At 42.9% G+C, this 20,567-nt stretch overlaps 1 protein-coding gene across 4 annotated transcripts in view; it reads right to left on the bottom strand.

The window, feature by feature from the left end:
- TMC5 (transmembrane channel like 5) overlaps positions 1-20,567 on the bottom strand; it is an 81,742-nt gene that overhangs the window by 48,848 nt on the left and 12,327 nt on the right. The window contains exon 1 of one of the 4 annotated variants that reach the window (XR_009349463.1): positions 19,674-19,895. The exons of 2 other annotated variants lie outside the window; for them this stretch is intronic. The gene's annotated coding sequence lies outside the window, so the exon portion shown is untranslated. Of the gene's footprint in view, positions 1-19,673; positions 19,896-20,567 lie in introns of those variants that run through there. One more of the 4 variants, XM_059155659.1, reaches the window with a different exon arrangement.

Consider the following 20,567-nt stretch of genomic DNA (forward strand, 5'->3'; position numbering starts at 1 on the left):
CAACAATGTTCAAGCACCAGAATCCAGCCATGCCTGAAGACAGCTGACCCCTGGACACCTGAATCATTACATTCCCTTTTGACGTAAGTAAGTTTTAAGTTGGGTTTCTGTCACTTGCTAATGAAAGAGAAGAATCCTGATGGATATATCCAGTTTTGCAAACAGAGACATCTACACACATGCACATGTACGCACATACACACACATGCACACGCACACACACAGAAACATCTACACAAACTGTTAGTGTCACAAAAACTAAATGTTATGTGATAATGCAAATTATTTGCTTATATTTAAGACCACAAATTAACATATATATGATCTAGGATTTCCGTGGCCTCCCAAAACCCTAGCTATCACATCTAAAAAACTAACTGATACCTTCTAAATTCAATAAAGTGAAACCTGGTACAACAATACCAACCTAAGAGAAATGAATATGTCCACCAAGAGGCAAGAACAGCATTCACAGCAGCTTTTTTTCCATAGATGCCAGAAACTGGAAACAACCTAATGTCCTTCAACAGTAGAAGTCAATAAACAGTAGCATATTCATACAATGAAATACTACACAGATGTAACAAAGACTGACCATCTGCTACATGCAATGACATGGATACAGATCATGTATGTAACAATGACCCCAAGAGCCAGATACAGAAGTGTACAGACTCAATAACATTTACCTGAAGTTCAGAACAGGCAAACGAGCAAATGGTGCTAGAAGTCATTACCTTGGGGAAGGGAGGAGATGGGAAATGACATGAGGGGGCGTCTGGGTGCTAGAATGTTCCATATTTTGATCTGGGTGGGTGACAGTTACATGGGTATCTGTGTACGGGTGTGTGTGTGTGCGTGTGTGGTGTATGTATGTGTGTGAAAATTCATCAAATACACTTGAAAATTGCACACATCTCTATAAATATATTTGTCTTTAATTTTTAAAAGAAAAATGAAAGGAAAAAGACCTAAGCTAGATGCCATAACATAAAACATTCTATTTCCCCCAAGGGGCTATGAAAAAAAGAATGGTTCCAGCTCATAAACATTCCCAATTTTCTTATATGTATATCACAGAAAATCTGAATTAATGAAAGCAAAGCTAAGTAAGGACAGGATACATTATCTGAATCTAATTATCTGTGTAGTGCTATTAAATGAAAGTGGTTAGGGGCCGAGCCCTTGGCATCAGGTGTAATTGGATTTAGTTTCCATCTGCTGGCTGTGGGGACCTGGGCAAGCCACTTAACCTCTCTGAGTCTGTTTCCTGGCCTATCCAATCCCAACAATAATATCTCATAAGGCTGTTGTAAAGAATTAACGAGATAAGGCACATAAAGCAGTTGGCACCAAGGAAGGATTCACTGAAAAGAAGCTATTATTTATCATTATTTGTTTTTATTAATCCTGGCAAGTTCTATAAGAGAGGGAAGTTGGGGTGGATAATAAAAGTCATACACTCGGGGCGCCTGGGTGGCTCAGTGGGTTGAGCCGCTGCCTTCGGCTCAGGTCATGATCTCAGGGTCCTGGGATCGAGTCCCGCATCGGGCTCTCTGCTCGGCGAGGAGCCTGCTTCCCCCTCTCTCTCTCTGCCTGCCTCTCCAACAACTTGTGATTTCTCTCTGCCAAATAAAGAAATAAAATCTTTAAAAAAAATAAAAAAGTCATACACTCAACCAGGACATGATTAAAAAACAGACAATGTTTCTGGATACCTGTGTGGCTCAGTCAGTTAAGCAGCTATCTTTGGATCGGGTCATGATCCCAGGGTCCTAGGATCAAGTCCCGCATTGGGCTCCTTGCTCATTGGGGAGCCTGTTTCTTCCTCTGCCTGCCTCTCTCATTCCCTCCCTTTAAAATCTTTTTTTAAAAATAATAAAAAATAGACAATGTTTTATAATGAAGTAGAGGGAGGAGCAACTCTGCGTAATTCCTAGATCAACATACTGAGTCTAAGTTTTAATTTTGCTGTGAGCTTCTTATTAGTCTGGACTGAAAGGGAATCATGAAAGTCTATCTGATACTCACTACTTGGAAAAGAGGAAGTATACCAATTCTTCAAAAGGATGATTTTCTTAAAAGAATATATCATAAGAATGTTTCCAAAGGGGTGGGATAACCACACAATAAAGCCAGGGTTCAGGGTTACCAGCAAAAGCTCAGAAGCTCTAGCAAATCCAGACTCAGATGCTGGGGTAGAGGGGGGAAGACACTGGGGCCACCTCCAGGTCACTGTGAGATCAGCAGCCCCCACGCAGAAAGGCAGCGGGATATGGCTATTTCTGGCCCACGGTTTGTGAGTCTAAGTGACAATGTCACTTCCAAGCCAAAGCATCTAAGAGCCAAGATACAACCTTCTAGCTCCATTATTCTTCCTGCAATGGCAGTGAGTGTCATTTCAGATGGGGACCCATTCATGAGCCTGGGTTCCTGCCTGACTATATAAAACACAGTCCACCCCTACCAATGCATGATAGCTTCTCATGAGCAAGAAATAAATTTTATGGGGTGCCTGGGTGGCTCAGTGGGTTAAGACTCTGCCTTGGGCTCGGGTCATGACCTCAGGGTCCTGGGATTGAGCCCCACATAAGGCTCTCTGCTCAGCAGGAAGCCTGCTTCTCCCTCTCTCTCTGCCTGCCTCTCTGCCTACTTGTGATCTCTGTCAAATAAATAAATAAAATATGTTTTTAAAGATTAATTTTTAAAAAAAGAAATACATTTTATGAGTTAAACAATATATTGTATACTCATATAAGAGAGAGAGAAAGATTTTATATGTGATCAGCCAACAATTAGTTCCAAGTTTGTTGGTACAGTTCTCTGTTCCACTGATAACATCTGCCAGGAGCTTATATATTCTACTTCTTTATCACAACGCAGAGAAAAATGGTGTTCTAACCACTACCACCCACACTGGGACAAATTCCTAAATAAACAAAGAGCTAAGCCCACAGAAAAGGATTGGAAAAAAGGAGGGAGGAGGAAATAGCCACAAGAAAATAGTCTTGTATTGATTGTCAAATGTAGTAGGAGTGACCTTCCAAGAACCCTACTCATAGCTTCCTATTAACTCTTAAGGAAACAAATATCTTGCCCTTTCAAAAGAATACTTCTGCTTTGTCCCTTGAAAAAGCACAACGAGGATACTAAATCTATATCATCTATATCTATATCTATATCTATATCTATATCTATATCTATATCTATATCTATCTTCCCCCACCTCCAAACTGTATTGCTCTACTACCTTCCCCATAAAGGCTATTGAGCTATCTATTCTGAGTCCCCCTTTTGACATCCCATTGACATCCATCTCATTCTTGAATCCCACTTAGGGTTTCCCACTTCACAGTTTCAGTGGTTTTCAATCACATTCCCAAGCAATTATATGCCTTCTAAATCTACTCATTGTAGACTCCCTGTTTGATCTTGCAAGGCTCCTGGTTTGAATGAGTGATTCTAACAATCGTGCATTTGTCATTCAGCTAGCCCAGGAGTGTTCAGGGGATTAATTACATCCTACAGTCTTGCTGAGGTCTCATTCTGGCTACTTATCTGAATGTCACCTACCTCTTAGCCTTCCCAGACTTAAGACAACATAAGCCAAAGCATGCCACCTATGAGCTCGGTTCTGCATCACCAAAGCAGCCTCACAAATCATAAGGACATGTGTGTGATGACAGAAAACTGGAAACAATCCAGAAACCATGAACAGGGGATGGGCCAAAGCAGTGCAGCACATCTGCACATTGGAATATCATGGAGCTGTCAAAAAGAATGCTTGAGATCTTCCCATAGCAGCAGAAGAGAGCTGGCTATGCATGGCCCCTCTCTCTAATCTCCTTCATCCATCTCCTGCCCCAGAGCCAGGCTAGAATCGTGACCATGCAGATGTGAACCATGTGCATTAATTGAGGCCAGTTATTATTACCTGAAAGAAAAGGAAAGAGCAGCCAATGGCCTTGAAAACAGCACCAAATGCAGAACATCACCTCATACCATCACCACCACAAATTCTATTTTCAGCTGCACATTTTATCTTTTAAAGAGGTGAACTTTGGAGGCACATGGGTGGCTCAGTCAGCTAAGTGTCTGCCTTTGGCTAGAGTTGTGATCCTGGGACCTGGGATCAAGCCCCTCTGTTGGCTTCCTGTTTGGTAGGGAGTCTGCTTCTCCCTCTGCCCCTCCCCCACCTCTAGCTCATGCTTGGGCACACTCTTTCTCTCAAATAACTAAAATCCTTAAAATATATATATAAAAAGGTGAAATCTGTCATGCCAACAACTGACAGGGTAAACCTCTCAACCTAAGTGAAATCAATGTTGCCTATGCTAGCTACATTCCAATAAACGTAAATGATGTAAGATACAGGCATATTAGGACTGATGGTCACAGTCACTGAAGTAATCCTGTAGAAATTCATAACTAGTTCCAAAGAGCCACCATCTGTTTGGCTTCAGTGTTTTCAATGTTACTGGAGATGGTCCCAAAGTAGCTGCACTAATTTCCAATCGCCTTTTCACAGGCACATTGTCATTTCAGAAGCACAACCAGGAATACTCCCCCAAACTGCTCTTTCTTCCTTTTCATTGGATTACTCCCAGGCAGTCCTATAGGCAGCTTGAGAAAGTCAGGTGCAAGATGCTAATATAGAAAAACAAGAATGGCAGGATTAGCCTCCATTAAACTAGGTTTTCTCAATCTCAGCACTGTTCCTATTTGAGGTGAGAGAATTCTTTGTTGTTGGGAAGCTGTGCATGATTGGACGGCCAGCAGCCCCCCTGGCCTCTACCTCTGAGGTGCCAGTAGCTCCTCCCCCAAGGTGTGACAACCAGAAATTTCCCAGGCATTTCCCAATGTCTGCTGGGGACAAAATCACTATCCCACCTCCCCACCCCTGTGTTTCAGAATAGCTGAGTTAAACTGTTATTAATGTAGGAGGATCTAGGGGCTCTTGCGGGGCTCAATAGGTTAATCATCTGTCTTCAGCTCAGGTCATGATCCCGGGGTCCTGGGATGCAGCCCTGCATCAGGCTCCCTGCTTAGTAGGGCATCTGCTTCTCCCTCTCCCCACCCCCCACTCGTCTTCTCTCTTGCTCGCTCTCTCTCTCTCAAATAAATAAGTAAAATATTTTTTTTAAAGGATGTGCAGAGCAAAAAGGAGAGTTTGTCATAAAAGAGATAGAAGAGGACACTTTGGGTGAAAGGGAAAGCTAAATGAAGAAGTGAAGTGGACAAAGTAAGAAAATGTGTACTTCTGAGATGTAATAATTCATACTATTATTCTGAGCCAGGAAGTGAGCAGAATGATGTACACACACACTCTTGCTTTATTTTCACTTGATTCAGCACAGAGACTCTCCATGCTCCCATCTTACAGATGACAAATTGAGGCTCGGAAACACCTGGTAACTTCTGTGTGTTCTCGCAGATAGTAAGTGGGAACAAGGATAGGAATATGTTTCTTAACTACTACACTGAACCATCTGCTACACATACGGATTTTTCACTTTTTAATTTACTTATTTAATTACATATTTGGAACAATTAATGAAGATAGCTCAAGCAAAAAGGGAAACCGGATCATACGTTTCCCCATATTAAAGACAGAAAATAAAAACAACACAACTCTGCTTCAGGTGAAAAGAAGCTTTCTTTGCAGAAAGGAAAAGAGTAAAAAAGTCTGAATAAAAGAAGGCAAGAATTGGCATAAAGACAGATACATAAGGACTCTTATGTGGCTCAGTTGGTTAAGTGTTTGACTCTTGATTTTGTCTCAAGTCATGATCTCAGGGTCGTGGGATCAGGCCCCATATCAAGCTCTGTGCTCAGCATGTAATCTGCTTAAGATTCTCTCTCTCCCTTGCCCTCTGCCCCTTCCCCTGATAAATAAATAAATAAATATTTTAAAGAGACAGAAACATCGACCATTGGAATAGAATGGAAAGCCCAGAAATAAACCCTTGCATAGAAGATCAAATGATATCTGCCAAGGGTACCAAAATCATTCAATGAGGAAAGGACGGTCTTTTCAATAAATGGTGTTTGAGAAACTGGAGAGTCACATGCAAAAGAATGAAATTGGACTCTTACCTTCTACCATAAAAAAACTGGCTCAAAATGGATCATGACCTAAAAATAGGACCTAAGACTGTAAGACTCTTAGAAGAAAACACAGCAGAAAAGCTTCACACTACTGGACTTGGGTATGACATTAAAACCCAGGCAACAAAAATAAAAATAGATCAACTGGCCTACATAAAAATGAAAACCTTCTGTACATGAAAAGACACAATCCAAACAGTGAAAAGGCATCCATGGAATGGGAGAAAATATTTTACAAATCATATATCTGATAAGGGTTAATACCAGACTATATAAAGAGCTACCACAATTCAACAACAATAAAAAAAACCAACGAAACAAAGAATCAGATTTTTTAAAAAGGCAACAAACTTGAACAAACTTGAACAGACATTTCTCCAAAAAACATTTACAAATAGCCAAAATGCACATGAAAAAAATGCTCAACATCATGAGTCATAAGAGAAATGAAAATCAAAACCACAATGGGATGCCACATCTTTTCCATTAGGATGGCCATTATCAGGAAAAACAGAAAACAACAAGTGTTGATGAGGATGTGGAGAAATTGGAATCCCTGGGCTTTGCTAGTGGGAAAGTAAAATGATACAGTCATTAGAGAAGACAGAGGGCAGTTTCTTAAAAAATTAAAAATACATGGGTACCTGGGTGGCTCAGCTGGTTAAGTGACCGGCTCTTGGTTTTAGTTCAGGTATCAATGTCGTGAGATCCAGCCCTGCACTGGGCTCTGGGCTTAGCTCTGAGTCTACTTGGAACTCTTTTCTCCCTCTCCTTCTGCCCCTTCCCACTGCTTGCTTGATCTCTCTCTTTCTCTCTCTCCCTCTCAAATAAATAAATAAATCTTTAAAAAAAAAATAAACATTAAAAATAGAATTGCGATCTGATCCAGCAATTTCACGACTCGACATACATCAAGAAGAATTAAAAACAGCATCTCAAAAAATATGTATATACACACACACATGTTTTCATGGCAGCATTATTCACAAAAGTGAAAAGGTGGGAGCAACCTGTGTCCATCAATGGAGGAAGGGATAAGAAAAATTTTATCCACGCATTGAAATATTATTCAGCCTTAAAAAGCAAGGAAATTCTGGGACGCCCAGGTGGCTCAGTGAGTTAAAGCCTCTGCTTTCGGCTCGGGTCGTGATCCCAGGGTCCTGGGATCAAGCCCCGCATGGGGCTCTCTGCTCAGTGGGGAGCCTGCTTCCTCCTCTCTCTCTGCCTGCCTCTCTGCCTACTTGTGATCTCTGTCAAATAAGTAAATAAAATCTTTAAAAAAAAAAAAAAAGCAAGGAAATTCTGATACCTGCTATAACACAGATGGACTCTGAGGACATTATGGTAAGTAAAACAAGCCAGGCACAGAAACACAAACACACATGATTCTGGTTATATGAGTTACCTAGAGTAGTCAAATTCACAGAAATGCAAATAAGCAGCAGAATAATGGTTGCCAGGGTCTGGGAGGAGAAGGAAATGGGGAATTGTTATTTGTTGTTTGATGGGTACATAGTTTCAGTTTGGCAGGATGAGGAACTTCTAGAGATGGTTTGCATAACAATGTGAATGTATGTAACAGTACTGAATTGTATACTTAAAAATGATTAAGAAGATAAATTTAATATCATATGTATTTTATCACAATATAAGAGAAAGGAAACAAGAATCTTCCGAAATCACAGTCATTTCAAAGTGAAAACCCATTTTCTAAAAAAAGCAAAACACTAAAGCACTATGTCTGGGAAGGAAATGGAAGAGAAAATGCTAGAATAAGCTGAGCACGTGAAGGCTCTTTTCCTCAGCTCCCAAATAAACTACAGAAGCTTTCAAATAAAGCAAAATTAGCTACAATCAAAGCATATTGTTTTTGAACTGTGTCATTTACTTAAAGCCTCAAAATAAACACAATAAAACTCTCATTGAAACGCTGAGCATAGCATTCATCCCACCAATGAAAGTAAATTAAAAAACCAATAGCCCTGAACACATTTCCAGCCCCACCTGCACTTGACAAAAACAACTGACAAATGGGACACTTGCAGCCTACCTCCCCTACCAGGATGGCAAAGAGCAAAGGTGAAGCAAAACTTGGTGGTACAGATACGAGCCGAAGAGTATTCTCTTATCCAGAGGAATGGGTCTCCTGGGAGCTCTGGAAAAACCAGACCATATGCCAAAAGTTAAGAAACAGAGAGAGAGAGAGAGAGACTGACTCAGTAACTCCCCCACCTCCATCCCAACCCTGCTCAATGGCTTTCCACAGAATCAAGAATAACATCTAAACTCCTTACTGTGGGCTGCCTGGCTGGCTCAGTTGGAAGAACATGCAACACTTCATCTCAGGGTCGTGAGTTCAAGCCTTACATTGGGAGCAGAGATTTCTTAAATAAATAAAACCTTAACGGGGTGCCTGGGTGGCTCAGTGGGTTAAAGCCTCTGCCTTTGGCTCAGGTCATGATCCCAGGGTCCTGGGATTGAGCCCCACATCGGGCTCTCTGCTCAGCAGGGAGCCTGCTTCCCCCCTCTCTCTGCCTGCCTCTCTGCCTACTTGTGATCTCTGTCAAATAAATAAATAAAATCTTTAAAAAATAATCTTAACAATAACAACAAAAAGTAATAATAGTAATAGTAATAATAATAATAAATAGGGGCACCTGGGTGGCTCAGTTGGTTTGAGTGTCTAACTCTTGGTTTTGTCTCAGGTCAGGATCTCAGGGTTGGCCAGCAGAGGACTCCTCACTGGGTGTGGAACCTGCTTGAGACTCTCTCCCTCTCCTTTCCCTCTGCCACTCCCCCTGCTTTTGAGAGAAAGACGGTAGGAGCAGGGGGAGTGGCAGAGGGAGAGGGGGCAGCAGGTTACCTGCTGATCAAGGATCCTGATGCAGGACTCGATCCCAGGACCCTGGTGCCACAACCTGAGCCAGAGGCTGATGCTTAACTGACTGAACCACACAGGCACACCCTCAAAATATAGTTAAATAAATAAAAATAAATAAAAAATAAACAAACACCTTACTATGGTGTGAAAAGTATCCACGAACTGGCTCCTCCTACCTCTCCCCTTGTTCTTCATCCTCTAAGTCAAGGGTTAACACACTTTTTCGGTAAAGAATCGGACAGGAACTATTTTAAGTTTTGTGGAACAACATGAACTCTGTAGCAATGACTCACACAATGGCTAGCACAAAAGCAGCCCTAGGCAAAGAAGTCTGTGTTCCAATTTATGGACACCAAGATTTGAATGCCATATAATTTTTCTATGCCATGAACTATTGTTTTGATTTTTGCCAACAATTTTAAAATATAAAAACCATTCTTAGTTCACAGGCCACATTTGAACCCAGGGACGTAGTTCACTATGCCCTGCACTAGACACACTGGCCTGTTTTCCTGGGTCATGGCCTTTGAACATGCTATTCCTTCTGCCTAGAATGCTTGTCCCTTCACTCTTGGCCAGGCTAACCTTTCATCCTTAAGGTATCACCTTAAATGCTGCTTTACAGAGCGGTCTCCTTTATTCCTGGACATGCAAATAGTTCCCCTTGAGCCTCTATCATAGCATCCTGTCCTTTTGCCCATGGGACTTACCAGTTTGTAATTATATATTACTTTCTGTGCTTGTATTGTTCAATACTTGTCCTCCACTAGACTGAAAGCTCTGCCATGGCAGGAGTTACACTATTTTGCTCCTCATATGCCCAGCATCTAGCACCATGCCTGGCATGTAAGAGCGCTCAATTAATATTTGTTGCATGAACAAATGAAGGTTGTCCTACAGAGTTCTCATTCATCTCATCCATCACGTGGGGTCCATCATGATGAGGACATCTCAACCAATGAAAGGCAAAACAAACCTACACTGGGATCAACTGGATTCCTCTGGGTAAGGGGGTTGGTGGGAGGGTTCACACAGATAGCATTTCTCATGCCTGGGTCCAATTTTCAGCACAAACATATCCCATTTATAAACTGAGGGTTTGGGGGGTGCCTGGGTGGCTCAGAGGGTTAAGCCTCTGCCTTTGGCTCATGATCTCAGGGTCCTGGGATTGAGCCCCACGTGGGGCTCTCTACTCAGCAGGGAACCTGCTTCCCCCTCTCTCTCTGCCTGCCCCTCTGCCTGCTTGTGAACTCTCTCTCTGTCAAATAAATAAATAAAATCTTTAAAAAAATAAATAAATAAACTGAGCGTTTGGGATCAGTTCAGGATTTTTTTTTTAAGATTTTATTTATTTATTTGACAGAGAGAGAGAGTTCACAAGCAGGTAGAGAGGCAGGCAGAGAGAGAGGGGTAAGCAGGTTCCCTGCTGAGTAGAGAGCCCCACGTGGGGCTCAATCCCAGGACCCTGGGATCATGACCCAATCCGAAGGCAGAGGCTTTAACCCACTGAGCCACTCAGACGCCACAGTTCAGGGATTTTTGAAAGGATCATCCCCCTTGTGGAAAATACTAAGGAATCTTTTTTTTTTTTTTAATAGTAAGGAATCTTCTGGCGATCATTTCTTCTTTCTTAATTCCCATTCAATATTTCTAACTAACAACTAGGTGAAGTCTCCGTTGGTGTTAGTCTTTAACACTTATCTGAATTTGCCACTGTCTCTTTTTCAACAAAGACAGAGCAAAGCTCCAAGCTCAGAACCTTCATGAGGCCACAACTTTCGACTAGAATTTATTTTTGAAATTAGCATACAAAAAATATCTTTGGTGTCTAGTTCTACACGTTTGAACACATGCATACCACCATCACCACTGGGATACAGACCAGTACCATTACCCCAAAACTCCCTTGTGCCATCCCTCTGTGATCAACTCCTACCACCCTCTGTCCACCACCACTGATCTATTCTCTGTGACTCTAGCTTTGCATTTTTCCAAAATATTGAATGAATGGAACCACACAGAATGTAGCCCTTTGAGACTGACTGCCTTCACTCAGCATAATCTAGCTAGGATTTAACAACATGGTTTGGTTTTCCTTGTATGTATGTTTATATATAAATATTTAGTCACCTATATTTATAAGCAAGCAACATAAGTTTTCCATTTACAATAATGACATAAGCTTCCTTTTAAAATAAATCTGTTAGGGGACACCTGGGTGGCTCAGTGGGTTAAAGCCTCTGCCTTTGGCTCAGGTCGTGATCCCAGGATCCTGGGATCGAGTCCCACATCGGGCTCTCTGCTCAGCAGGGAGCCTGCTTCCCTCTCTCTCTCTGCCTGCCTCTCTACCTACTTGGGATTTGTCTTTCTGTCAAATAAATAAAATCTTTTAAAAATAAAAAAATAAAAAATAATAAAAAATAAAATAAATCTGTTAGGTTAAAAAAAAGATAGATAAATATTAGTACGCATGGTAAGAAAAGGGGCAAAAATCATGAAGGTGGAACACAGAAGACTAAATCCTGGGATACAACAGACATTACATAATAATATAATTGCATCGCAACCCCTTACCCCAACACATGCACACAAAATACCAGTCTGTAATTCTAAGAATTCCTGAAAGGGAAGAGAAAAGGATTTTAAAAGAAGAAATGGTCCATTCCCAGGCCTCTCATTTCAAGCAAGCTTTCATAATCACAGTTCTGGAAGCCTCCATTTCATTCTCAGGCACCTGACCTTGCAAAGACAATTCCAACACAAGAAGTGAAGGCCACCGCCCATCCCTGAGCAGTTACCAGGGCAGGAAGCTACCCTAAGCAAACCCACATTTCAGCAGAAACCTAGATTTTGTTTATGTTCTTTGTTACTATATTAGCTTAGTGATTACTTTGGCTGTCACCACCCACACCACTACAAACAAATGCTTTAGAATCTTTTATCTGCAGTGTGTAATGTTTAGAACAAGGAAATAAAGGCAATTTAAATAGTATCTTACAACCATGTGAGGGCAAAACCTTCAATCACCCATTTCATAAAACCCTCCGGTAACTAAGCATTAGTTCATGCCCCACGGCCTTCTCAGAGACTGTATCCACCTTTGACCCAGGTGTAGTCGTAACCATAGGTTTGGGGAAAACAAACAAACAAAAAACAACTATACATTGGGATCCTTCAGAAAATAAGGTCTGTGTTTGCAAAAGGCCAGTATCAAAACTATGAATAGGAGGGAAAAATATAAATAGAGCTAAATGAATATATATTCCTGTTCTTTCTTTATATTTTCCCTTTATAAAATAATTTACTTAATTTTTAAGACATTTGCTTAATTTCCAAAGAAAGGTAATTATATTTTATGAATGCAAGCAGAGGGACACTTGGGTGGCTCAGTTAGTTATGCGCCAGACTCTCGGTTTCAGCTCAGGTCATAATCTTGGAGTCGTGGGACGGGGCCCCTCCCATGTCAGGCTCCACAGTGGGCATGGAATTTAGTCAAGATTCTCTCTTCTTTGGGACGCCTGGGTGGCTCAGTTGGTTAAGCAGCTGCCTTCGGCTCAGGTCATGATCCCGGCATCCTGGGATCGAGTCCCACATCGGGCTCCTTGCTCTGCGGGGAGCCTGCTTCTCCCTCTGACTCTGCCTTCCACTCTGTCTGCCTGTGCTCGCTCTCACTCTCTCTCTCTCTTACAAATAAATAAATAAAATCTTAAAAAAAAAAAAAAAAAGATTCTCTCTTCTTCTTCCTCTGCCTCTTCCCCTTCCCTGCCTCTAAATTTTTAAAAATATATTATATTTTTAGGGGCGCCTCAGTGGCTCAGTCCTTAAGCATCTGCCTTTGGCTCATTTCATGATCCCAGGATTCTGGGATCGAGCTCCACATCAGGCTCCCTGCTCAGCGGGAAGTCTGCTTCTCCTTCTCCCACTCCCCCTGCTTGTGTTTCCTCTCTCACTATGTCACTCTCTTTATCAAATAAATAAATAAAATCTTTAAAAAATATATATATATATATATTTTTTTTAAAAGAATGTAAGACCTTTAGCTTGCTAAAAATGTGAGAAAGAGTCAGAGGCTGGAAAATGAACACGGACTTTAAATTCATGAGGGGCATCACCTAGACATGGCAAAAATCCACCCGGAGAATGGTCTAATGTACTGCGGTTACCGTGAAGGTCACAAGTGCTTTCTATAATCAAATTAAGGTGACTCTAACATTGTTTTTAAATAATTTGGGATACTTGGGATGATAGAACTGACAAATGTCACCAAGTAAACTTCAGAGGAAAATTCAAGTAAAAGCTAGGATAGGATCACTCTTTTATTGATATAGATGCTTTGAAGGCTCTCAAATCTCATTACACTAGCTAAGATACCTCCTTTTCTACTACAATCCATTCTTGGTGAGAAGTCTCTGGACTCTCCCAGGACTCCCCAGGTTCCTTCCAGCAGTCTCACACTTACTGAAACCAAAACCCCTCTCCATCCAAATGACATTGTAAAAAATATATTAAGTTTTTATTTTATTTAAAAATATTTAATTTTAAGAATACTTTAATTTAAAAATCTTAAAATATTTAAAACTTTAAATATTTTATTTGAAGTAATTTTTGAGGAACCTCTACACCCAATGTGGGGCTCAAACTCAGGACCCCGAGATCAAGAGTTGCATGCTCTTTCCATGCCAGCCAAGTGCCCTGCAAATAACATTTTGTAACAAGACTTTCTTGTATATAAGACTGTCCCCAAAGTAGGTGAGGCCCACAGGCCTTCTATGTAAAGCAGACCAATGCAAGGAAAGTGCAAAATGACATCTGCATTAAGGTACCAACGCTCTTGTCTGAAATGCAGGGTGTGTGGCTGGCTTTCCTTCTTTCAGAAAGAGATTGGTAGGGGCGCCTGGGTGGCTCAGTGGGTTAAAGCCTCTGCCTTCGTCATGATCCCAGGGTCCTGAGATCGAGCGCATCGGGCTCTCTGCTTAGCAGGGAGCCTGCTTCCTCCTCTCTCTCTGCCTGTCTCTCTGCCTACTTGTGATCTCTGTCTCTCAAATAAATAAATAAAATCTTTAAAAAAAAAAAAAAAGAAAGAAAGAAAGAAAGAGATTGGTAGAAGCCATGTGTCTCGGGCATTGATTCTCAATCAGTGCAATTTTGCCTTCAGATACCACATTTGACAACCTCTGGAAGCCTTTTTTGTTGTCACAACTCAGGGTGAGGTGTGTGATATTGGCATCTAATAGGTGGAGGAAGCCAGGGATATGCTAAACATCTTACAATGTACAGAACAGTCCCCAAAATAGAATTATCTGACCCAAAATGTTGATAGTGGTGAGGTTGAGAAAGCCCATTCGAGAGATCATCTAAGGCAATACTAACAGAACTTTCTACCATGATATAATCATCCTATACAATGCTGTCCACTACAGCAGCCACTAGCTACATGTATATACCGAGTACTTAAAATGTGGCTAGTGCAAGGGAGGAACTGGATTTTAATTTTGTTTAATTTTAGTTAATTAATTTTTTTTAATTTTTTAAAAAGATTTTACTTATTCATTTGACAGAGGGAGACACAGCGAGAGAGGGAACACAAGCAGTGGAGTGGAAGAGGGAGAAGCAGGCTTCCCGCCGAGTGGGAGCCCTATGCGAGGCTTGATCCCAGGAGCCTGGGATCATGACCTGAGCAGATAGGCAGACACTTAACTGACTGAGCCACCCAGGCACCCCAATTAATTTAAAATTTTTAAAAGATTTTATTTATTTACTTGACAGAGAGAGAGAGATCACAAGTAGGTAGAGAGGCAGGCAGAAGTGGGGGAAGTAGGCTCCCAGCTGAGCAGAGAGCCCGACGTGGGGCTCAATCCCAGGACCTTAAGATCGTGACCTGAGCCGAAGTTAGAGGCTTAACCCTCTGAGCCACCCAGGCACCCCTAATTTAATTTAATTTTTTTTTTTACAGATTTTGCTTATTTATTTGACAGAGAGTGTGCGCCCAGGCAGAGGGAGAGACCAAGGCAGAGATCAAGAGAGATGCTATGGGCAGAGGGAGAGAGAGAAGCAGGCTCCTTGCCAAGCAAGGAGCCCCATGTGAGGCTCAATCCCAGGACCCTGGGATCACGACCTGAGCCCAGGACAGATGCTTAACCAACTGAGCCACCAGAGGCCCCTAATTTTAATTAATTTTTTTATTTTAATTAATTTTAATGTAAAGAGCAGTAAGTAGCCATGAGGATGTTATATTTGTGCAAGTCTAGGGAAGAATAAAGCCTAAATGAACTCCAATACTTATTTTTTAAAGATTTTATTTTACTATTATTATTTTTAAAGATTTTATTTATTTATTTGACAGACAGAGATCACAAGTAGGCAGAGAGGCAGGCAGAGAGAGAGAGAGAGAGGGAAGCAGGCTTCCTGCGGAACAGGGAGCCCGATGCGGGGCTCGATCCCAGGACCCTGAGATCATGACCCGAGCCGAAGGCAGCAGCGCAAACCACTGAGCCACCCAGGTGCCCCAGATTTTATTTTTTTGAGAGAGAGAGTACAGAGCGAGACGGAGGGCTCAAGCAGGGAGGGTGGCAGGAAGGTGCAGAGGGAGAGGGGGAAGCAGACTCCCCACTGAGCCTGATGCAGGGCTGGATCATGATCTGAGCCAAAGGCAGACTGAGTCACCAAGGTACCCCAGAAACTCCAATATTTAATGCCTTGCTGATCAAGGGTGCCTGGGTGGCTCAGTCGGTTAAGCATCTGACTCTTGATCTCAGCTCAGGTTACGATCTCAGACTCTCTCTCTCTCTCTCCCTCTCCCTTTTCCCCTCCCTTCCTCTCTTTCTCTCTCAAATAAATAAATCTTTTTAAAAAAATAATAAAGCTTCACTAATGAGTGCACATCAAGCTGAGGAGCCCACAAGACTCACCTGGGAGCTTGCTGGAGACGGGGGCCTGTGGATCATCAGATGACCAACCAGTCCCAGTATACCCAGAACTGACCTGGTTTTAACACTGGAAGTTCCATGTCCTGGGAACCCACCAGTCCTGGGAAGACCACTTGAGCTCAGGGCCCATTCCCACAAGTTTTTATTTCGTGGATCTAGAATGGGACCTGGTAATTCGCTTTTTTATCAGGTTTCCAAGAGATTCTTTTGTACCCCAAGGTTTAAGAATCAGTACAAAGCAGCTGGCTAAAGCAGGTGGAGAGAGGTGGGAAGGAAAAGTGGTGGGTTACTTGCACCTTGGCAGTTCAGTGTCTTCCTGCATGGCTGGCCTGCTCCAATCTGTCCCAGAAGAACAAGGACCCCTCTCTGGGAGAGCCAGACACAACACAAGATATGTAATAGCTCTTGTCGCCACTGAGAGCTGCTAGAAGCAGTGGCCTCCTCTGCAATCCAAGGAAGGACCTCACTTCCAGGAGAAGTGGAAACCCCTCCTCATCCCCTTTGCCACCATCCATGTGCTCAGACTCCTGCCAGGAGCAGGGAAAAATGATAAACCTTAATATCTGCTGTGGCTAGATCCCCTACTGCTTTCTCTACCACTGGGTCTCAGAAAGGCAGGAGAGAAGAGTAAAGCCAGGGTGAGCTCTATCCACACCCAGGGTCTGTAGCAAGCCTCTCTCTTTGAGAAGAAAAAGAACCCCCTTCTGGATCCACCTCCAGGACTAGAAAGTTAGTTCTTTAAAAAAAAAAAATTTTTTTAATTTATTTATTAGAGAGAGAGAGAGAGAGAGAGCACAAGTAGGCAGAGTGGCAGGCAGAGGGAGAGGGAGAAGCAGACTCTTCACTTAGCAGAAAGCCCCATGCAGGGCTCAATCCCAGGACCCTGAGATCATGACCTGAGCTGAAGGCAAGTACTTAACTGACTGAGCCACCCAGGCACCCCTAAAAACTTAGTTCTTAACCAGACTAATTCAGATCCCTATACTCGTTCCTTATAATGCCTATTTAAACAAACATTATATATGGGGGCGCCTGGGTGGCTCAGTGGGTTAAAGCTTCCACCTTCGAATCAGGTCATAATCTCAGGATCCTGGGATCGAGCCCAGCAGGGAGCTCAGCAGGAAGCCTGCTTCCTCCTCTCTCTCTGCCTGCCTCTTCTGCCTACTTGTGATCTCTGTCTGTCAAATGAATAAATAAAATCTTAAAAACAAACAAACAAACATTATATAATACAACCCAAGTATTATGGTTCCAGATTTGGAGGGGGGGAAAAAAAAACAGAAGCAGAGGGTACCTGGGTTTTCTTTCTTCTAATATTTTACTTATTTATTTGAGAGAGAGAGAGAGAGGGTGCACAAGCAAGGTAAGGACAGAGCGAAAGAGGGAGAAGTATACCCCTGCTGAGCAAAAAGCCTGAAGCTTAAGGCAGGGTTCGATCCCAGAACCCCAGGATCATGACCTGAGCCTAAGGCAGATGTTTAACCAACCAACCACCCAGACATGCCAGAACAGGCTAAAGGTTACTGATTTGTGTTTTTCTTCCAATTTGGCTCTGTTCCACAGTGACTGGCATAGAGGACCCTGCAGTTCAGGCATCTCATGAGTCACCCCAGGAATGACAGTTCCAGCGGGGCGAATTAAACCGTCTTCCTGGGATTTCCACCTACCTCCTCTCCTGCTAAGGGCTTTCCTCTGATCATAAAATTTGTAAGTCAAGTCTCTGCCACAGGAGAAGATTCCACCTCTCTTTTGGAGAGCCACAATTTTTCATTTGTTGGGGGTGCTAACAAATGAAAGACTGGGAACAGCAACTCTGGACCTCCAAGTCTCCCTGTGAATTTATAGAAATAGGACTTTCTGTTCTTCTTTTAAAATGCTATCTAGGGGCGCCTGGGTGGCTCAGTGGGTTAAGCCGCTGCCTTCAGCTCAGGTCATGATCTCAGAGTCCTGGGATCGAGTCCCGCATCGGGCTCTCTGCTCAGCAGAGAGCCTGCTTCCCTCTCTCTCTGCCTGCCTCTCCATCTACTTGTGATTTCTCTCTGTCAAATAAATAAATAAAATGTTTAAAAATATTAAAAAAAAAATAAATAAAATAAAATGCTATCTACCCTGATTCAAATGCCATAGAAAATAGAACTTGCTTCTTCTGGCATTTGTAAAAATACAGAAAACTTATCCAGCCCCTTACTTCTTTTCTTATAGGTAAGGAGTGTTCTTTCCAGACATGACCCTACCGATGATTAGCATTGCATCAGCCTGGGTTTATCTCTGGGAACATTGAACCTGAGGTGGCTGAGAATAGCCTGAGCAGTAATATAATCCAGTCTCACGGCACTCCATTCTGGGAACTCCTGGCAAACATAAACCACGGAGTGATTCATTGAACTTCTAGAAAGAAGTATATACCTTCATCCTGACCCTTCCCTCAGGGGAGAGCACCCTGCCTGGCAGAACATGATTATTAACCTTACTTCCTCAACATCCATATCCATTGAGCTCTTCTTTCCCTCTCCAGGGCAGAAGGGAACTAGTCAGACAACACTGGTATCCATAAGCACAAAGCCAGCGCCACTTTACTGAGTGCCTTCCTAAGTTCCAGGCACCATGCTGTGCCCCTCACATGCATTAGTAATCATATCCCCCAACAACTTTATGGAGAGATATTATTAGTATTATTATCCCCACTCTATGACGGTTACATTGGAGCCCAGAGAGAGTTAAGTAATTTATCCAAGATCACACAGCTAAATAGAAGCAGATGGGATTCTAACCCATGTATCTCTGAACTTGGATCATGGTCATCATCTTCACTGTTATCAGAGGAAGAAGAGAAGGGCAAAGAGGAAGAGGGGGAGTTAGAACCAACATTTCTTCAGATTATGAGACTGATGCGCTGCCTACTGCGCTAAGAAGGCACTAGAACCAACATTTCTTGAGTGGCTTACCGTGCACCATACTGTCTTACTAACCCTGCTACATCAAGAGGAGGTGGCAGTCCTTAGCACTCTACCCATTCTACAGACAAGCAAACGGAGCCCTGCAAGGTAACAATAACTCACACACAGTGGCACAGCAGGACCTGGAGAAGCCCAGATTTTTTTTTTTTTTTAAGATTTTATTTATTTATCAGAGAGAGAGGGAGAGAGAGTGAGCACAGGCAGACAGAATGGCAGGCAGAGGCAGAGGGAGAAGCAGGCTCCCTGCTGAGCAAGGAGCCCGATGTGGGACTCGATCCCAGGACACTGGGATCATGACCTGAGCCGAAGGCAGCTGCTTAACCAACTGAGCCACCCAGGCGTCCCAGAAGCCCAGATTTTGATTCAGGAAAGGAAGACAGCTCTGGAGCTTGCTCACCGACACGCTTCCTTGCTTCCCATTTCCCCATAATCATTCTTGCCTCTAACAGGAAATTGTACATTTATTCCGGACCTGGCACCTGGTGATAAGCAACAGGACAGCCTGTTTCTGCCTTCTCCCGGGGCATATCCCCAAGGGTTCTCTATCATTTCTGGAACCCCCACACCACTTTCAAGACACCGTATCTTGGGGTGCCTGGGTGGCTCAGTCAGTTAAGCCTCTAACTCTTGCTTTCGGCTCACGTCATGATTTCAGGGTCTCGGGGATTGAGCCCTGCATTGGCTTCATGCTCAACGCGGAGTCTGCTGGGGATTCTCTCTCTTTCTCCCCTCACTTGGACACTTTCTCTTTCAAATAAATAAATAAGCTCTTAAAAAACAAAATACAAAACCCTTTCTTACCTGCCTTCCTGCGTTTCCTCTCCACTCTGCAGAGACACAAGTCCTCTTTTTTTTTTTTTTTTTTAATACTAACCCATAAAGCCAATCGTCTTGTGTCTGAGACACAGCCCTGCTTGTTCTCTTAGTCACCCTACTGGGACTGGCCATCCAGCTTCTCTCCCCTCATCAGCCAATAAATAACCCCGGGTCACATCCACTTAAAATGCAGATCAGTCCTTGATCCGCAATGTCATGATGGTGTCGTGGCCTCTGAGTGCCAGGTGTGTAAAGACACCCTGCCTGGGAGCCCAACCTGTGTACTTTCTTCCTGAACCCCAGGGCCGCCCTCCCAACACTGTTCTTTTCGCATCAGCCCACTAAAAAGAGCAAAGTCCTTACTAAATGTTATTTTATCTCTTAGATGCCATAAGGAAGTAATTAGGTTGATTTTTTTTTTTTTAATCCCAGAGAGTAAGGTGGAGTGAAAAGAGCCTATCTTTTCCTGTATTCACCGAAGCATTCTTCCACAACATTATGCTCCACTAGACATCCTCAAGCAGGAACAGCCCCGGGGGCAACATTCAGACCTTATAAGTTAACTCCATGATTATGATGGCAGGGCCTTTCCAGAGATAAAGGACAGGCAGCGTGGAACCAGCCCACATTTCACAGCAAGCTGACTTGGGTCCTTACTTTAGTGCTCTACAACTCTACCCGTCTGAGGCTCTACGATTCTATCCTTTTGAACCTCAATTTTCCCCACCCTCATCTACAAAATGGGGACAATACACTCTACCTCCACTGGGCTTAATAGCTCCCAGACCTGTCATCCGTGGGGCGACTTGTGGAATGCCTGGATTACAAAAGCCCAGCCAACTCAGAGTCCAAAGCAAAAGGATATGCCAGGCAGGGGTG

Source organism: Mustela lutreola, chromosome 17 (genome assembly GCF_030435805.1).
Source record: "Mustela lutreola isolate mMusLut2 chromosome 17, mMusLut2.pri, whole genome shotgun sequence".
In the NCBI taxonomy this organism is placed as follows: domain Eukaryota; kingdom Metazoa; phylum Chordata; class Mammalia; order Carnivora; family Mustelidae; genus Mustela; species Mustela lutreola.